We start from the raw sequence: 8,301 nt of genomic DNA, 5'->3' as shown, positions 1-8,301 counted from the left end.
AAATTTTTGCACCTCCAAGTTAAACACATGCTGAACACTAAAGGTCTCGACACAGGACAACTCTTCATGAGAGGGTCTCAAGATCGGCTGATAAAGAAAGAGCCAGCGACCCCCTAAGACCCCCATCATATCCTCCACTGCACAGAGGATGGTGGGTCAAAATAGTGAGAAAAGTATGCTAGTTTGCCTACCGCAAAAGACGGGATGAAGTAGGACATCCTGGTATTTTGGCATAAGTCTACTGCATTCGACATATTGGCACATACCAAATCTTTTTCTGGGATACTACCTAGTATGGTAATGTGGCTATTGAATCTTGTGCGTTGTGACTATGACAGATGCCTTGTAAGCAATTCTCTTCAAAAAAGATAAAGTCTACCCATCAGCAGAATAAAAGGTTTAAAAATGTACCCAGACTGTGTTTACTGCCTCAAGTGAATGAACTTATTCCCAGCCAGCAGGCCCAGTCAAGGCTCTCAGCCCCCCTAGCCTTCATCAAACTGCCTCTCCAGCCCTGGGCCAGCCTCCAGCAAGCTCCATGGGCCCAGGCCAGCTCTCAGCACTCAACCTCACCCTGACCCTGCAACCAGCCCACAGCAAGCTCCAGCGGGCCCAAGCCTAACCCTAATGTTTATATATAGGATGTGTATATCTAAATAGATTTGTGTATATATCTGGCTACATAAGGCATGCTTGATGTACTGTTTTCTTTTGTTTTAATCTTTGCCTTTTATTTTTCTTTTTTGGTGTCCACAGATCTGAACTGTGTGCTACCATGTCCCTGTGACATTTGATTTCCACCTCAGGGATTAATCAAGTGTCCTGTCATGTCCTGTCAAGCCCTGTCTTGTCTTGTTTTTTATTTTTTGTTGTTGTTTTATTGTCCTGTTGTGTCCTATTGTATCCCATCCTATCAAGCCCTGTCTTGTTTTGTCCTGCCTTGTCTTAAAGTTGATTAATACATCATATGCACAGTGTAGTCATTACTGAACTGTACATCATTGGCCCAGTTTGACATTGAAGTGGTTCATTCCTGAAACAAAGACAGCACAACTGCTGTGCTCCTTCTTTTAAAAGCGCCTCTCTGGGTGATCTCATTGTTTTACTACATGACGAGTCACTGAGAGCTTACGGGGCGGATGAATCATCTGATGAGTAATGTGAAGTTCCAGTTAACTGGACCTCTTTTACCAAAACTCAGGCCTATTGTAGTCCTAAAAATGAACATCCCTCTTCCTCCATCCCTCAAACACCACCCTCTGAGTGGAGGGATGTTCAACCACTTGAACTAAGAGTCTACAGGCATGCTGGCAATTCTGTGAGGTTGTACAGCACACTGACATGCTCACCATGCATTGCTACCACCCTGACCCTAAGCAGGTATTGTGTTTGCCTTTAGTGTTTCTGTCTGGACCAAAGTGGTGGACTGACTGACGGACACTGCCATCCCTAGAGCCACACCGCTAGCTTGGCTAAAAAAATGTGCAAGAACTCAACAAAGGGCCAAATAATTTATTTGTTTCAGTGTTGTCCGACTGTGCTTTTTTTGCTTAATTTGATTTAATTTGCAGTGCAGTTACTTTTATATTTAAGAGTAAAAAAAAAAAATTAAATCTTTTTTGCTCCATCAAGCATTCAAGATTAATTCCTTTATAGGTATTCCTTTAAATTAATTTCTAGCTTTATTTTATGATGCAATTTATTTTATGCAACGGGAGTAATATAAGATAAAATGATTAACAGTGATAGCTAGATAAGATATGAGGTTAGTTGTTGCAATCCCAGATGTACCAATTAGTGCTCAAAAAGTAATAATCTATCAAATAATTGATTAGTCTACAGAAAAAATCAATAATGATGATGTTAATTAGTTATTGTCAGTGAGGAAACCATTGCTGGCTTCCTCTTCTTTACTTCTACTACTGCTACTTCTTCATTAGTAGACAAACAGTAGCCAAAACAACTTCATCACAAGGTTAATTTACAAGCTGTTCTATAACTTTCAGTCATATAACATGATCTCCATGGGCTGGGGAAGGTCATGTGATATGATTAAAAGATTCAAAGCAGCTACTAAATGGACCTTGTGGTCAAATTGTACATCACTTCTGGCTCTGATAACCATTTGATAACGTGATGGGCATCTGTCATGTTTGACATTTTGTTAACAAGATAAATTCATTAAATGACATTACCTGATGATGAAGATATATGTTATGAATAATAATGATAACCTATAGCTTGTTTGTATGATATCCAAGCATGTGATGGTCTGTTTTACAGCCTCTTGGTTGGTTGGCAGCAGAATAGGAGCCACTGTTAGTTTGCAGTGTCACTTAGTCAGGGGAGCAGATAGCACAAAAAGGTAGGCGGGGGGAGTGGAGAGGTGTCTTTTGTTGGTGAGAGTTGTAATCCGCTCTAATTCAAACCACAGGGGGTCCGCGAGCCTCAGAGACCCCCAGACCTCTGGTATGTTCACACGATCCTGACTGCCAGCGAGACCCTCCATAACACTGAGGAGACAATCCAGTCCAATAATGTTTAGGAAGGAGTTGATCAAATTAAGGGATTGCATTAGTTTCCATGTTTTTATTCTTATGACAGCTTAAATAGTTTGTATCTTTTATGCTAAGCAACTTTCAGTTTTCAAGTAATTTTTCTCTCAAATCAAATACCCACTGGGCTGAAATAATTGCGGTTTCTCTGGTTTCAGGCATTTTCTAGAAATCATTGTAAGGCAGTTAGGCAGTTCGCTGTACTGGTATCACGAAGATGACCCTAAGTGATTTGGATTGGAAGCGGTAGCTTTCAAGAAAATTGTGAAACTTACAGTTTATGGGCATAACAATACATTGAGTTAGAATAAAGATCAGTAGGGAGGGCACCTAGAGGACAGGGTGTGGAAAGAGACACAGCTTGACATTACCCAGCATGCATAAGCCTTGATTGGATATTTTTATAAAATTCTGATGAAAGTGTTAGTTTTTTGATGAATCATCTGCAAGTGGACCTCTTCCAGGCTTGATGACGTGAAGTGAATGATAATAGTGTTTCCTTTAAGTGCACATCCAGTGCTTGGCAGAGCCTTGCTTCCACTTACTGCAAATGGAAGCCACTGGTCAACATTCATTTGTATGGATGTCAACGCAGACACAGAGAATACAAGTGAGAATGGTTTTATTATTGAGTAGCACTGGAAAGTGTTGCTATGTCCTGTAATGCAAATCTGAACGCGTGTTTTTAAGTGGAGATTAGATTTTAGTGTCAGATCTTTAAAGATCACACTTACTGATCTTGAAAGAACCTGACAGCCATGCAGCTCTGTCACAGTGCTGATCGCTGTTTAGCCAGTCATTCAGTCTCGCTAGTTATTAGTGTACAGTACAGATTTTTCTCTAAAGACATGCTGCCTGTTTCTGTTGGAAACAAAGGTGGCTTGATGAGAGTGCTAGGACTGAATCAAAACAGTAAAACCTAGAAAAGAAGGCAAAAATGCTAAAATGCTCAATGGAGCTGAGAGGACCTGCAGAGTCTGGTGATCATTTTCTGTGCGTTCTTCACTGTGAGTGACCGCTTTCACAATACACATAGTTGATCCAGTGTAAATATAGAATATTGATTAGAGTGGCTTTTACTGTTGTGTTCATGACAGAATATCTTTAAAATGAATGCCCGAACTCAAGTGAGCCACAGCTGTGCTTAGAATTACTGCTAACATAGCATACCAATATGCTAAAAGAGATATGCTAAACAGCAGCACGTTATAGATATGAATATTTCTGACTTCGATGACTCCTAATTATAATATAAAACACACACTGTGGCAGACAGTAATGCAAACAAACTACGTAGTAAGGGCTTTAACATCCGATAGTAGCTAACATGCTAGATAGGCCCATTAACTTCTTCTTCTGGTGCGTGGTGATGTTTACATAAGCTCACTGGGCCGCAAGCGTGCCTGCACTCTAGCACCTTACTTTTTATTTTGTATCACTCCTGGCTGTTTTCCAAAGTGTTTAACAGTTATTAAAGTAATAAGTGATGTCTTTTTATGAGACAGGAAATGTAATGTGCATGTCTGTGAGGCCTCATGGACACACAGGGCCTCTTCTGGAGGAGAAGGCATAAATGTAAACAAGAGGAAATAGTAAACAAGGAAAACTCCATGGGAACCCTAGATACAGAGCACAAACACACACAGTGCAGTGATACACGGGAGAAGACTAATAATAGCAGACTGAGCCATATTGTCCAGGTTAACCTGGTCAAGCCTATGGACCAGTGGACTGGGGGGAAAGGCTCTACCTGTCTGTCTGTCTGTCTGTCTGTCTGTCTGTCTGTCTGTCTGTCTGTCTGTCTGTCTGCCTGTCTGTCTGCTTGCCTGTCTGTCTGTCTGCCTGCCTGCCTGCCTGCCTGTCTGTCTGCCTGCCTGTCTGTCTGCCTGTCTGCCTGTCTGCCTGCCTGCCTGCCTGCCTGCCTGCCTGCCTGCCTGTCTGCCTGCCTGTCTGCCTGCCTGCCTGTCTGCCTGCCTGCCTGCCTGCCTGCCTGCCTGCCTGCCTGTCTGTCTGTCTGTCTGTCTGTCTGTCTGATTGCCTGCCTGTCTCTGATATGTCTTTCACAATAGTTACTACACGATGATGTCACACACAGCATGACCTCATCATCATCACCACACCTATCTTCATCATCGTCATCATCATTACCACATCAACAAACTTCTTCATCAGTTATCTTCATCATCGAACATCATCATCATCATCATCATTACAACAACTAAGTTATCTTCTTCATCATCACAGTCACTAACAGTTATTTTTGTCATCATCATCATCATCATCATGACAACTACTAAGAGTTATCTTCAGCATCACAGTCACTAACAGTTATTTTTGTCATCATCATCATCACAACAACTAACAGTTATCTTAATCATCACAGTCACTAACAGTTGTTTTGTCATCATCATCACAACAACTAACAGTTATCTTCTTCATCATCACAGTCACTAACAGTTATTTTGTCATCATCATCATCATTACTGCATCAACTAACAATTATCTTCATCATCATCACAACAACAAACAGTTAAACAGTTATTCTCATCATCATCATCATCATCATCATCATCATCATCATCATCATAGCCACTATCTTCATCACCATTACCACAACTATCTTAGTCATCATCTTCATTATTATGAGACCAACAAACAGCTTTCTTCATCATCATCATCATCATCATCATCATCATCATCATCATCATCATCATCATCATCATCATCATCATCATGGCCATAAACACAGCTATGAACAGTTATATCATCATCATCATCATCATCACCACCACCACCACCACCACAACAACAACTCTCTTCATCCTCATCATCATCATCACAGCCACTAACAGTTATATTTGATAATCATCCTTGCAACAATTAACAGTTATCTTCATCGTCACCATCACCATCATCATCATTCTTCCGGTAAAGACACGGCAGGAGCAGTGTGACTGCTTTACGGCCTGCTGATTTACTTTTATTAGGGGCGCAGCATCTATTTCCCCGGGACGCGCAATGCCCGCCGTGAGCGCGCACGGAGCGCCATCACGTGGGAGGTCCCTTTAAGTTTCCATTGACAGAGGCTTGAGCGTGTCACATGGACATGATATAATGAAAAGGCAGGAACACAGAGGCAGAGTGCGTTGAGCTCTTGGCTGATGGAGAAGGGGTCGAAATGTACGCAGTCATCTGCCGACGGCCAGCAGCCTGTGGGAAGAGGGACAGCGGCGCCGAGGCGAGACGAGCCGAGCCCAGCCGGTTCTGGCCGGGGCGGGCCGAGCCGTACACACTGCGCCTCATCGGACGGGACCTCTCTATTCGCAGTTGCACCTGCCAGCTATGACACGCACTTTAAAAGAGGAGGAAAATTCGCCCTGCTCCCGGAGCAGAAGAGGAGCGTTCTTCAGCGTGAGTGAAGTTATTTCTAATAGCTCAGCTGATGTGAGATCGGCTCCGGTCGCAGCCGCAGGTGCGTTTGCGCGCTTGTATTGTGCCCGGTTATAGTGTGCTATATTCTAATGTGAGGACCCGCATCTCTCAGCTTTGGGCAAACTGTGTTTGTTGAAGAAAGCGCAACATTCCTGCAGGGGAGATATTTGATCATGTGCCATGTGCGTTTTCTCGCACTCTTGTCCTCGCCAGTGTCCGCATTCCAGGTGGTGTTGCGCACATAGAAATTGGAGTTGAAGTAAACAAGTGGGAATAAGGCCTCGCGCTGGAGCTTGAAAACAGTGTTTTGGGGTTCAGCACGGCGCTCCAGGCTTGACTGGAAACATCCCGCCCCTCTCTTAAAGCCCAGCCCTGAAGCTTTGCGTCCAGCTGCCAGGAACAAGTCAACTTCTTCATGATTTTCAGTGCTAATGACAGCAAGTTCACTAAATGAATGACGATGAGCAAGACTCGCTCATTGTCTCTAAAACAAACGTAATAATTAAGTGACATGAATATTAATGAATTCCCTTACGTGATGTCGTACGACATGTTTCTAAACTATGACTGCGTGTTAAACGTGAGTGCGGCAGGTTTCTGGCTGTGAGCATAATTTATGAGCGTGTAGCTTTTAAGCAGCGGCCCTATTTGTTTAATAAAGCCATCCAATTTTCCTGCGGGATGTTTGGAAACGTGCCTGTGAGGTGCCGTCAGCGCTTCAATATTTCAATACAGCGAGGAAAACAAGAAAACCACCTGCCTGCTGCTCCAGCTATTGCGCAAACACACACACGCGCGCGCGCACACACACACCAGTCAACATTTTGCTGATTCATAACAGGGCAGTCACATCTGTGTGGATATGACACAGAGAGTTCAAACAGCCTCTAATTCTGGCCACAGTTTCAGTCTCAAGCAGCAGCAGGGGGAAATAATTCACTGTGTTAATGCAAAGCGGCTCTTCCGGAGATGCTTCCAAGCAGCAGAGGCTGACTCTCAGACTGGGCCAACTGGAGGAAGCACCAATTGATGTGAAAGGCTGGCAGATCTCTAGAAATCTGACCGACCAGCAGCAAAGTGTTTCGCAGTTCATTACACAACCTTTTATTCCCCCTCATAGCAACATTCAACTTCAATAGTCTGTGATTTTGTGGGTGAATCATCTTCAGCCAAATAAGAATCAGAGTGATCTTCATCCTTCCTCTGCCAGTCTTAAGGCAGCGCGTTTCATATACAGCATACAGCACATACATACGGAACCATCGAAGTAGGGTCGAAACTGTTCGGTTAGCCAATTAATCAATTAGTCTATATACAGAAAATTAACTGCCAATCACTTTGATAGTTAATTAGTAAATTAGGTCTATCATAAAACAAAAACTCTACACTTTGTTTAGTTTTAGCTTCTGAAATGTGAGGATTTGTTGCTTGACAGACAGTAATATTTGAATGTAAGTCCAGTGTTCCCTGTGCTACAGTGTTAGCTCTGTTTTTGGTCTCTACCAGCTCCTGAGGAAAATATCTAAAGCTAAATGCTCCACTATGCTCACCAGCTACTTGCTAACTGTCTGTCTGCTGGTTGGTGCTGGCAGGTGGTGCAGTGGATTTGTGGAGCTGTTTCGCTGAAAACAGCTGCTGCAGAATGCAGAGAACATGTGGGCGATAAAACCAAAACAAAGGGCTAAAATGCTCCACACAGCTGATCTTAACTCAGGGTTTGTCACTAGCAGCTAAGGCAATGGTAGCAGTACCATTTCACATGACATGCTGTTATTTCCCGAGTTGATAATGTGAAAAGATTAACAAGAGCAGCTTTCATTTATTGTAAAATAATCAAAAGATGGATCGATAATGAAAATAAGAATTTGTTGCAGCCCGACAGGAACAGAAGGAACACACAGCTGCTTCTGTCACAGCTCACAGTTAAGCTGAAGAACTGTTGAGAATCATATCCAATATGGAGTTACGTGCTATCATCTCATAAAATCAGCAGTTGAAGGTGAAAGGTCAGCAGTTCCCCCACTCGCTGCCACTGCTTGCATAGTATTGAGGGAAGTCTATGCATCAAACTGAAAGCATTTCTGCACAGTGAAATATGTCCTAGGTTTATGAGCTTTAGAATCTAGGACAGGCATTATGTAACAGCCGAACAGTGACTCTGTAATGCATTATGAAGCAGTGTTTCTCAGCGTGGATTACACCAAGAATGAGCTGAAGTTCAGGGAACTGATAACAGTGTCAGTACTTGAACGTTTCATGTTTTTACTAGTTCCTGCTTCAGTAGACTTGCCTCACCTGTGAATTCACACTTCCG

Source organism: Chaetodon trifascialis, chromosome 22 (genome assembly GCF_039877785.1).
Source record: "Chaetodon trifascialis isolate fChaTrf1 chromosome 22, fChaTrf1.hap1, whole genome shotgun sequence".
Lineage (NCBI taxonomy): Eukaryota > Metazoa > Chordata > Actinopteri > Chaetodontiformes > Chaetodontidae > Chaetodon > Chaetodon trifascialis.
The sequence above is the reverse complement of the archived record's forward strand: the minus strand, read 5'-3'. Positions refer to the sequence as shown.